Consider the following 12,967-nt stretch of genomic DNA (forward strand, 5'->3'; position numbering starts at 1 on the left):
AGTTAATCTCTCATTGACCTGTTTAGCTGAGCCATCCATGAAACAAACAAAACAAGATAAAAGAACATGATAAAAGAACACATTATACAGACAGCCTGTGTTAGATTACGGTTTAATTGTATTTTATAGATTAAACTTCCAATAAAACATTTGCAACGGGTTTGTAAAAGCGTTTTATGCATGCTTGAGTTTTTGTTGCATTTCCACTGTTTTGACCGGTGTGGGGTTTCAAACGCTTCGAAACAGTGAATCATTTTCCGAAGCAATTGGTTCAATTCCCATCATTACAGTATTTTTGACTGTCATTGCCTCGAGTTTTTTTTACTCATTACTTTGTCGTTTCAGAAAAGCAGTCATTACTTTCCAAAGCCACGTATGGCTGACAACAGCGACTTCTTGAGAGCACAGCTCTCTAAATCTAAATAAAATAATAAATAAAACACAGCTTGCAAATCAATAGTTTCAATTGAGTCTCTAAAAGGCAAGCCCATGTTATTCCTATCGCTTCTTGTTTACTATATACCACATTCACGGCATAGGGAGCGGAATGAGACGTAGAAACGTTAAGACTTTAAATCCTTAATAACACAAACCTTTCACCTGCCGAATCACACCAGACGCAGAACCGCGGCGCAGCCTTATGACATCACACGGCCAGACCAAAATAAAAGTCCAAACCAACAGTCTAAAACACAATAGATGTCGGAGAAAATACGCATTTATTTCTTGGTGAAAATAATAAATACCTGTTGTACAATGCCGTGCTGGAAATATAAATGACTAAAGAAAGAGTGTGAGAATGTCCTTCAAAGCCAACACTGTAATGTGTGTAGAAACCATTTGGGGACAAAAAACAAGCCATTATTACAAGCTATTTCCCCCCATTATTTTTTATGCATATTGTTGTACAAAAGACATATCAATATCAAATGCTGACATTTATTATCGTACAAAAAGCAAGGTGTCAATAAACTATTAAGGTCACAGACTATATGCAACGATCAATAGATGCAACAAATATGTAACAATCAATAGATAACATGTTGCAAAATGTTATTATATGTGCAGTATTAATTGTGTGTGTGTGTGTGTGTGTGTGTGTGTGTGTGTGTGTGTGTGTGTGTGTGTGTGTGTGTGTGTGTGTGTGTGTGTGTGTGAGTAAAGGTTTAACTTATGATGTTCTAATTGTGTAGTGTGGATTCAGGTTTCAGGGCCCGTATTTAACAAGCTTTATCAAGTGCCATTTTAGTCTTAAGTGCTGAGAATTCATGAAATTTACTACTACTTTCAAACTTACTGTAAGTATAAAAGCAAGTTATCAAATTTCTTAAAGCTAAGAATCACTCTTACTCTCCCAGTTATTTAAGACAGCTCGAGAGGTCTCTCAAGTGGTTAGGAGTTGACAGTAGGGGCTTGTGATGCACTGAGAAGACAGACGTGCACAAATCTTGTGAAGAATGTTTTTGACGACGAATAGTTAAGAGATAAGATAAGAAAAACCTTTATTTGTCCCACAATGGGGAAATTACGGTTTGCAACAGTAGAGACAGGACAGAGGTAGATAAATGTACAATTAGAAGGTCAATGCACATAAGTCAGGTATAGCACATTATATGGGAGATGTGATGTAAACATAAATATAAATATAAAAATTAAAAAATAAATAAAATAGTCCAAAGTCAACAGTGTTCGTTGTACAGTCTGACTGCTGCTGGTAGGAAAGATCTGCGGTATCTCTCCCTCACACAGCGGGGATGGCGCAGCCTGTCACTGAAGCTACTCTCCAGGGCTGACAGAGTATAGTGCAGTGGGTGTGACTCATGGGTCAGCATAGCTGTCAATTTAGCAAGGACCCTTCTGTCTCCTACCTCCTTCACTGAGTCCAGAGGACAGCCCAGGACAGAGCTGGATTTCTTGATCACCTTATCCAACTTTTTTATGTCCCTCTCAGTAATGCTGCTGCTCCAGCAAGCCACAGCATAAAGGATGGCTGACGCCACCACAGAGTCATAAAAAGTCTTAAGGAGAGGCCCTGTCACTCCAAAGGATCTCAGCCTACTCAGGAAGTACAGCCTGCTCTGACCCCTCTTGTACAGAGCATTAGTGTTATGAGTCCAATCCAGCTTGTTATTTAAAGGTTGTATCAGTGATTTCAGGCCCAAAAATAAATGTCTAATCTTTCCTAACGATCCGCTAGCTGCCCGCCCCATAAGCATGCCGTCCAAAAACCGCGTCTCTGTAGGCAGCCTAGGCTCTGAGATCTGCACACAAAAACAAATGGGTACAACCACCACTCAAAACCAAAATAAAGTGTTCCAACCAATCACTGACAGGGGCGGGTGTTGCTCCGATTTCGCGTCCAGCCGTGCACGAGCGCAAAACCTCACAACACCCGCCCCTGTCAGTGATTGGTTGGAACACTTTATTTTGGTTTTGAGTGGTGGTTGTACACATTTGTTTTTGTGTGCAGATCTCAGAGCCTAGGCTGCCTACAGAGACGCGGTTTTTGGACGGCATGCTTATGGGGCGGGCAGCTAGCGGATCGTTAGGAAAGATTAGACATTTATTTTTAGGCCTGAAATCACTGATACAACCTTTAAGTGAACACCCAGGTACTTATAAGTGTCCACTCTCTCAATATCCCTTCCCTGGACGTTCACCAGAGGTGGGAGAGCAGGTCGCCATCTGCGAAAATCGACCACCATCCCGCCAGTTTGGTTTTCTTTTGGAATCCATGGTGGCTGATTATATTTTATGTAAAATCTAAACCATATATAGCCAGGTCAGTTAACAGCACACCGGTTTAAAATTACATGTGAAAAATGTTAAGACATGGTGGAAAACGTGTTTAAATTATTGAACATTCTTTATTGTGAAATGTGTGTTGAATGTAACACTAAAGGCCTGTTCACACCGGGACGAATTTCGCGTGTGATATTCGCCGACGTTTAACACCTCGTGACTAAACAAAGGGCGCCAATGTGAGTGTGCACACCGACACGAAAATCGGCACACGTAAAAGCGTCATTTTTTTAAAACCGCCTCGGGATCGTATTTTTTTGTTTGACGCGCCGCGTCAGAAATAAGACGAGGAAGATGCAAGGCAAGATCAATGTAGAGCTGCTGGTCTCGTTGGTGTCGGATCAAAAAGAACTATATGACAAACGCGACAGCGACTACCAAAATCTTGATAAAAGAGAATGTTATGGAGTGGTATTGCAGAGCAAATGGCCGCCATCTAATGTTAGGGAATGAATTTGCATGTTCACTCGGCTCATCGTCAGCGAAAATCGCTTGGGTGTGAACTAGAGATGCGCGGTTGGCGGTTACAGCCGCGGATCGGGTGGATGACGGGACGAAAATTTTTTTTTTAATTAAATTCGGGCGGGTGGCGGGCGGTTGAACCAATCAAATGAAAAAAATATATATTGTTAAATATTGTTATATGAATATATACCTACATCCCAAAAAAAAAAAAAAAAATCGAGCACACTTTGAAATAGTCAAATTTTCATCAGCTAGTCGAGTCTATGCAGAGGCTGCTTGTTGTTATCAGAGATGGCAACGCCGGCGAAGGAGCTAGCTACGTGACAAACTAAAAAAAAAGAATTAAAAACAAAGGAAATAGAAGGTCAGAAAAGTGTTGCCTGGAATAAGTTGTGCGCTCTCTTGATACGCGCCCGTTCGATATTTTTTCTCGTAAAGGATTCCACCAAGTGGCCCAGACGTTGATTGACATTGGAGCTAAGTTCGGTGCTGTTGACGCTGGAGAGCCTGTTCTGAAGACTCCCGTTAATTTTGAATGCACGGGAAGAGAGCGGAGAGCGCGTCTTTTTCAGGCACAGTGCAATTCATTTTATACCATCAACAGGCCTAACAATCATATAATAAACTATAGAGCCTCGATATTAAAGAAACGCCGAAGTCACTCGTTGGTGCGCCATCTATGCCTACAAAAGACAGATGAAATCTAAGATTAATAATTGATCCATGTCGGTACACAGCCTAATATTTTTAAATGAAAAATAGCCTACACAATCAAGATAGACTATTTACTTTTTAGCCTATTTATTAAATCCAGGAAATTGGTTAATGAAACATGGATTAAAATGAAGATACAATTAATACAAAACGAAATTCGCTTTAAAGAAAGGCTTTGTGCTTTATTGTGAAAGTTTGAAAGTCTTTTAGTGCCGCTTTCTGAGTGTTCGCGTCCGTAATGGAGAACTGTCACGCCCCATACAATAGCAGCATGTTGAAATTATGTGCCAAAATGCGTTTTCTATTAGGCTACAATGAAAATATTGTACAGTAGCCCATCAGATAAGTCAAGTTTGCCGAAGTGCGTTTAATTTGGGCTATTTAGCCTATTTATTTTTGTCCCTGCGCGCTGATCGGAGACGGAGTTCACTGCTGATATTCTGAGAGCTTTCTAGTCTCGCGGCTGTCATCAGCAGCGCCTTGTATCGCCTAATCAGCGGATGGCGGGCGGGTGCGGTTTTGAAAATTGGTCAAAAACGTTGGTGCGGATGGATGGCGGACGGATAATGAGTTTTGTGATGCGGTTGCGGATGAAATAATAGCCCATCCGCGCATCTCTAGTGTGAACACAAAAAACGCGTTGAAAAACGCTGACGAATAACGCGCGCCGATATTCGTCCCGGTGTGTGCGAGCCTTAACTCTTAGGAATTTCCCCATTCAAGGTGAATTTATCTGAGAATATCCTTAAATAAGGAAATCTATTCAGTGATTGCTCCATGCCAATGTCGTCATCCAAAACCCTGTTTGTGGCACAGCAAAGTGTCATGAATCATCTCTAAGACTGACACTTAAGATTTAGTCCTACACTTCGCTTAAACTGAGATGCTCGATAACTCACTTTTTAGGATTGTTTTTTTACTTTTAAGTCAATTCTTAGCAGTGCACTTGTGAGTAATTCTCAGAGGCTTGATAAACACAGGCCCTGATCTCTGCCATTACATCGAGGACATCCAGCTGTCCCTGTAATTCAAATGGCTAAATAAACATACCAAACAATAAATCTCTGCCATGTCCCACAGCTTGGACAGTCCAAGTACACGGGCATCATGGACGCTTTCTGGTCGGCCAACACAAATTCCAAAACTGCCCCTTTCCATCCACAACAGCCTGTAGGATAATAGAGTGCCAACCCTTGAGATTCACACAATCGCTATGATATTCCCTTGTTGTGAAGAACTGTCAATCGCACACTCACTGTGGTACTCGTCCCTGCAAGGCTCTCAGCACATGGGAGAGGGATGATTTGGAGTGGGTGTACAGTTGTTACACCCACTCCGAAAAGATGCGAAACGGTCCTGTATTCTGAAATTGTTGCCAGTTTCCAGAGGGCGACGGACTCTCTCTTACGGTGAGGGACAGAAAGACGGAATGCCGTGTCTTCTTTTTCAATGGCAGGGTGTAATCTTTCACAAAGATATTCATATGTGTTCTTAGACATGAACATTCTCAACCCACTGGCGAGCTGAAAACTGAGGAAGGATAATGATATTTGATTGCATTGGTGTTGATTACATTCTTTTTTTTATAATCTTGTAGTCAAAACTAACTTAAATTGTTATTAGTAATGTATTCTTTTGAAAGTTTAGCTAATTTAATCTTATTAATCACATTAAAAATTGTAATGTAAAAGTACCTGCATTTTTTTTGTCAAATTTTACCCTAGTAATAGCTGTAAAATACTGCTAGTTGTTAGTTCATGTCAACTACGAAACCTTATTGTGGTTGTACAACCAGTGGTTTGAGAATTTTCATGTCTAAGAACTGAAAGCCTCAACTTCAAGAGGTGATCCGATACCATCTTCACGATTTTGCCTTTTTAAATCATGTTTTGATTCCCTCTCTCCTGTTGTTTTAAGAAATATCAATAACTCTCTGTGCACTGGTGTTGTGCAAGCAGCACTTAAAATTGCTGCTGTCACCCCCGTACCAAAAACTAACAACATGGACTTTGATAATCGGAATCATTTTCGTCCCATCTCTAATCTTCCATTCCTCACCAAAATTTTAGAACAAACAGTGGCTTCTCAACTACTTTCCCATCTTTCCTCTAATGATCTTTTGAGCCATTTCAGTCTGGATTTCGTAAACTCCACAGCACTCACTGAAATAGTGCTAGTCAAAGTTACTAATGATTTGCTAATGGCTTCTGATTCTGGCTGTTTATCTATACGGATTCTTCTTGATCTTAGTGCCGCCTTTGACAATATATATCTCTCTATTTTAATCACCCGCTTAGAGACTGTCTTTGGACTGAAGTGATGCTTATTGGTTCACCTCATCAGTAGCTTAAAGCAGAGTCCATAACCTTAAAGGTACAAAATGTAAGAATTTTGTACTAAAATATCCAAAAATCACTTGCACAGTGTGATATATTTCCTGCAGTTGTGTACTTACAATATCCCAAAAGTCTCCAAAGATTTTTTATTTCAGAGAAATTACAATTTTAAATAAGTGGCCGTCCCGGAAAAAAAATGTCGCCTGTCAATGACGCAATATCCGCGCTATCCTCGGTTTCCGTTCATACTGCCATAGCCATGACGTAACCATGGCGACAGACGTGGACAACTGCGTAGTGCGTAACGTTTAGCGGCACGCAGTTCTTGTTTCTTTCAAACATAGACCATGGCAAGCAGACTTTGGGACAAACAAGGAGAACTAAAATGAGGATCAATATCAGTGTGGCGTTTTTGAGATGCCGAGAGCTCCACGTCCGCGACTAACTTGGACTCGACAGAGCTTCAGTCACGACTTGACAGCTTTATTAGACAGGTGAGCAAATGTACATAAAACAAATCAATATTATATAACGTTAGCTAAACATGATGAAATGTTAGAATATGGTCAGTATGTTATTCTAATGTTGATCTAGCTTACTGCTAGTTTCCTATAGCAAACGAACTAACATGTAGTATAACATTATAACTTTCAACACACATTTAAATGCCGTTTAGTGTGATAGTGTAATGTTAGACCAAGTGAAGCAGTGCTGCGTTACCTCACAAGTTTAATTCGTCTAATAAACTGACCTGTGTGAGTAATCCAGCACTTGACGGGTAGTTCCGTAGAATTAGAGGTCCTTATTCCTTTATATCCGCGGGACTCACGTCTGATATCTGTCTCTTTAGCAATCGCGACCTGCTTCATACCACTGTAATGTTAAAAAACATGAATGTTTGCACTCATCCATAAACATTATTAGATCCATCAGCTTGACAGCAAGTCCCATCATTCAGCTCATCACTGCGTCATCAACCTACGCCTTTGTTATTGTTGGAAACTGCGCCCTCTTGTGGTGAAAAAATCCTACATATTGTGCCTTTAAGTGTGGATGGCTCTGCTTTGCAATTCCAAACTAAACTAAAAAATCTGGGGGTGATATTTGACGCCAATTTAATGCAAATGAATACTAATTCATATTTTGGGTTTTTAGTACATCATTTTTCTACAATCTAAATAAATGATAAAATAGGCCTAATATCTTTCTTTTTCTTCAGCAAGGTGCATTAAATAAACTAAATAGAATGGACATTGTCGTACAACAATATTAATAGCTTATATCATTAATATTATGTTAATAAATGTATTTTATAGAAGGGAATTTTCACAAAGAAAGTGTGTTTAACTCTCAACAGATGGGATTCAAACTTTGTCGGCTGAAGTTTGAAGACAAAAAACAAACCAAGCACTAATACCAGGTGTAAAAAGGGCTTGTCACTTTAAAGTAGTCTGTGGCCCTATTAAAGATTTAAAAAATTTTTTTTTTTTTTTTTTTTTTTACAAACCTTGGTTTTTGTATATCAGTATCATATAAATGCATCAAACTAAAATGGAAAAAGGCTTGTTTTGAGGAATGGTTCCTGACTGAACCCTAGTATAAATTATTTCTGCACCCAAACATCACAGTTTTGCCTGTAATGGACAGAATCTCACACTATTCCACTAGTAGTTTATGTTCAGCACATTAATTGTGCATCATTTTTCAAATATGTCACCAAAAAAACTCTGAATTCATTTCACATCTATTTTATTATTTTGTATGTATATTTCTATCCATATTTGTTATTTTTTTATAGACAGCAGCATGTAAAAAGAGTTTTTTTCCTCCAGCCGTTGTGACGTCATAAGGCTGCGCCGCGGTCCTGCGTCTGTTGTGATTCGGCTGAAGAAAGGTTTGTGGTTTTAAAGCATTTACGGTGTTTAAATCAATACAAATCGTTCAATCAATTAATAAATAAATAAAAAAATTAAAAATATTTATTATGGAATGTAGGATTGTAATGCTTTATCTAACATTTGTGAACAGTGTTTTTGTTTTTATGCGCATCTGCACATACAAAAGGGTGCGTCTCAGTTCGCTCCTTGTATCAGGAATCGCTTTACCTTAAACACGAATTCGGGCACTGGCAATTAGAGATGGGAGAAACGTTTAACATCGTGTTCAGTTGTAACTTCTATTGCAGATGTGAACGATCGGCCGCATGTTCATTTATGAAAAATCTGTGCAACATGTCCATTAAAATTAGACTTTCTCACTAGGCTATATGATGTTGGTATTACTGTAGATTTTTCTTATCTGTAACTGTAAATCAAACATAGTATAGTGAGAAAGTTTAATTGTGATTTCATTAAGTGTAACGGCAGAAGTCTCATCCAGCAGCTGCAGAACATAGTGAGTCGACTCCAAAAGAATCGATTCTTCGACTCCTAACAGTCCTATTGTAGGAGTTGACTTCAGCACAGGAATCGACTCTCGTTGTGAAATGCTGTGTCTCACTCGTACATAAGAGAGCTGAAGCTGTGTCAACATAGTTTCATCCTACATGTAGCCTACAATAAAATAACGTTGTTTAAAATAATGTAATTACATTGTAATTATACCCCTGTGCCAGACTGCCAGCTTTGTGGTTTCATCAGTTTTATATTAATTTGGTTTGCCACGGTATCCTAATTTGTGTTCATAATCATTAAACTTATCCTAACTTTAAAAATGAATTAACAATGCGCTTATCGCCCTCACCTGAACATTTAGATGAATTAGGTTAATCCTTTAAAGATTTCATTACCTACTTTCTCATTTATTTATCTCTGAAATAATATTCGCCAAAGGCCTTTTCTCGTTACATTTCTCTTTTTAAAATGAGGTGAGATTGGCAACAGCTCGAAACAATGGATTTCAAGGGAATGTCATCTCTAAACTGGCCTAATTTGGCCAATCATGCTAAAAGTTTGTTGTGTTAATAAAGGTAATTTTAGGCTTCGTTTCGTAAAAAAAAAAAGAATAGCCTTCATTTAGTGTGCAATAATAACTGCTATCTTGTATTCTTATATTGCTGACCGTGTTTTGACTTAAAGTAAATGGAGTCGATTCAGGGAATAGATTTCATCCACTCCAACGGTGGGAGTCGGGAAACGGAGTCGACTCCGAAACACCTGGAATCGAACATCTCTAGAACCGCATGATAAAGCCTGCGGTAAACATAACTTGACGATACTTTGACGTTTTGTTCTACATTGTACACTGCACACACTCACACCCCAAGCTGTCTTTTAGTTACTTATTAAACATGTACGTTATCAAAAATTAACATAACTTCTTCAAAATTCACATTTTTGCTATGGGTGTGTGTTAATTTACGTTGTAGAACAAAACGTCAAATTATCGTCAAGTTATGTGTACCACAGGCTTTATTATATCCATAAACCGAAAAACTCCATTATAAAACCCTATTGTGATTGGTCTACCGCTTACAGCGCGTGTCAGAAGCTACACGTCCATTACCATAACTGAACTTCAGCTCTGTCCGGAGGCTTCCTACAGCTCAGCGATTAAACTGTAAAGACAGTAACGATAACATCGATTTTACAATATCAGTCTGAGCTAAACTAGTCATTCAACACTAACCTCCATCACAAAGACGACTCGAGCAGGATGTTTCTCAGTGATATGCTATTCAGTTTGAGGTACATTATGAGATGTTGCAACTGTCATTCCTCACCATCAGCATTAACAAGTGTATGTCCATCAACAAACCGACGTGTATATTTCTAATTTATTGTAGTGCACATATGGGAACTATATCAATAACGGTGCATACATTAGCTGAGCTCCAGCGTGAACGACTGATGAAACATTAAAGTTTGTAAAACAAATCTTGCTTCATTCTTTATCTTTACTCAAAGTAGTAAGAACAACAGACAATCTGCTGCATTAATAGACAGTTTTAGGTAATAGTGGCCCACAGCTGATAGTAATAATGTGAGTAATAATGTGAGACAGTAATAATGTGAGTAAGCCGGTTAGCAGGAGACCTACACAAAATAAATCACAAAACTAAGTATTTTGAACACCGGGTAGAAAATATACATCAATAATTAGTCATACATCAGTCCAAATAAACTGGGTACTGACCCATATTTCAAGAGCAAGCGTTTTGCAAATCCCACGTTGAACTCCCAGATTTGGGAAACAGTCGTCAGTAAAATTACATGTTTGAGGGCTGGTCAAGTTGTTTGCAGGCGGACAACGTACAACATAGGCGGGCATTGTGCAAATGTATCTTCTAGTGACGTAGAACCGTAAAGCAGTAGGATTCGAACGAACAACGACTCGTAAAGGCGGTTCAGAGTCGATTCTTTCTTTGGGAGACAATAACTTTATTTATCGTGCACTGTCAGCTTTACAACTTTACAGAACGTTTACATTCACAAACAGCTTTATTACACACTGCATGAAAGGGAATATTCGAAAAACCATAGTAGGATAAACCAAATATATCTTTGCTGACAATTGCAAATAAAAAAACAAATGAGCATTCGTAATTTATATTCTTTAACAATAAATACAAAGCATACAGTAACTTTATCACAAAGCCAATTTACTATACGTAATCCGAAAAGCAATTACATTTGCCACAGTAAAAGTGCAAAAGATGTGTACAGATTATAGATATATAGAAACCTCATTGCTGAACTGGACTCTCTGCTGTCTCAGACGACGACATCTTTTCCTTTATTAACTTCTGTTGGTTGCAATTCGTAACCTCACCACTAGATGCCGCTAAAAGTTACACATGTTCTGATATCTTAAAGTCCCACTCCGATCATATTTTGAGCTATTTGTAAACATTCCCAGTGGTCTTTAAATTATGATTATGCCATTTTTAGCCAAACTCACAAAACCTGTGCCGTTTTCTGGGACTTTGCTTCAGCAGAGCGGCAGTAGCTCATTAGCAATTCGCCTCTGCGTTGTGGGCGGAGCCGTTGGCACGGAGATGACCCTCCCCCTCCCCGTTGCTGAGAGCTCTGTCTCTCCCGCTAGCTTACACCCCCAACCTGTCATTACCGGTGCAACAAAAATTGAGAGCAATATTGGAGCTATCCAGCCGTACAGTGCGTTTTCGTTTTAAAACGCATAACTTTTGCAACGATTATGCGCTCCTGCCGTCCACATTACTGACCCTCGGCCTCGAAAACGGAGACTGACCCCTTCAGTCGAGTCCGATGCAAGACACGCAAGTGACGCAACCCATAGCAACGAGTCATGGCAACGACAGCTCAAACCGACAGAAACATACAAGTAAACGTGAATTTTGTCACATTGTCATGTTAATTATAATCAAATGCATTTTGTTTTATTGAAAACAATATTATCATTGATATTTGTTTGAGAGGGGCACTTTCGATTAATTTTAACAAGCTTGTGGCCCCGCCCAGTGGAGTTACTACGTCACAACTCCAGTCTATTTTAAACGGCATTTTAGCGTCTGCTACTGATTCACAGCCATTTGAATGTAGAAATACTCAGAAATACAACTTTGAGCTTATTTTTCTCAAGATATGTCCTCTAACATAAGAAAAATGCCACAAGAACATGTTAACACCCAGAAAAACATTATTTTCATCGGAGTGGGTCTTTAAAGGATTAGTTCACTTTTAAAAAAACTTTTGCTGATAATTTACTCACCCCCATGTCATCCAAGATGTCCATGTCTTTCTTTCTTCAGTCGAAAAGAAATTAAGGTTTTTGATGAAAACATTCCAGGATTTTTCTCCATATAATGCACTTTACTGGGCAGCAAACGGTTCAAGGTCCAAAAGACAGTTTCAGTTTCAGTGCAAACTGCAAACTGTTCAAAGGGCTTTAAACGACACCAGACGATGAATAAGGGTCTTATCAAGCGAAACGATCGCTCATTAAAAAAAATATATATATATTTTTTAAGTTTTATAAGCTCAAATGCTTGCCTTGCTCTGTTCTGTGTGACTCTCCTGTTCAAACTCGTTCATCAAAATGAACAAATCTTTTTCCGAGTCAATTCGTTCATTTCGTTCGTTAAATGAATCGAATGACTCGTTAAATGAATCAAATGACTCGAAAAAAGATTTGTTCATTTTGATGAACGAGTTCGAACAGGAGAGTCACGAACGTGCATCACAGAACAGAGCAAGGCGAGCATTTGAGCTTATAAAACTTAAACTTTGTTATTTATTTTTGAAATGACCGATCGTTTCGCTTGATAAGACCCTTATTCATCGCCTGGAAACGTTTAAAGCCCTTTGAACAGTTTGCAGTTTGCACTGAAACTGTCTTTTGGACCTTGAACCGTTTGGTGCCCAGTAAAGTGCATTATATGAAGAAAAATCCTTAATTTCTTTTCAATTCAATTCAATTCAATTCAAATTTATTTGTATAGCGCTTTTCACAATACATATTGTTTCAAAGCAGCTTTACAGAAAGTGCATTTCAGAAATGTACATAGAAGAATATAGTTAGTTAGTCATCATGTACTAATTTAGGGCATAACATATCGCCGGCGTTGAGTCGTCTCTTCACAGGCGTTTAGTCGTCTCATCGCAGGTGTTGGGGCATCTGAAGTCTCCGTGAGAGGCTGGATACAAACTGGAGCTGACGAACGCTATTTACCT

General features: G+C 38.9%; 1 protein-coding gene across 2 annotated transcripts in view; it reads left to right on the plus strand.

The window, feature by feature from the left end:
* Positions 1 to 8,156: 8,156 nt before the first annotated feature.
* LOC130092459 (gastrula zinc finger protein XlCGF57.1-like) overlaps positions 8,157 to 12,967 on the plus strand; it is a 120,062-nt gene continuing 115,251 nt past the window's right edge. The window contains exon 1 of one of the 2 annotated variants that reach the window (XR_008807930.1): positions 8,157 to 8,211. The gene's annotated coding sequence lies outside the window, so the exon portion shown is untranslated. The remainder of the gene's footprint in view (positions 8,212 to 12,967) is intronic. The other variant, XM_056260315.1, reaches the window with a different exon arrangement.

Source organism: Rhinichthys klamathensis, unplaced genomic scaffold (genome assembly GCF_029890125.1).
Source record: "Rhinichthys klamathensis goyatoka isolate OS25496 unplaced genomic scaffold, OSU_Roscu_1.1 h1tg000176l_1, whole genome shotgun sequence".
Lineage (NCBI taxonomy): Eukaryota > Metazoa > Chordata > Actinopteri > Cypriniformes > Leuciscidae > Rhinichthys > Rhinichthys klamathensis.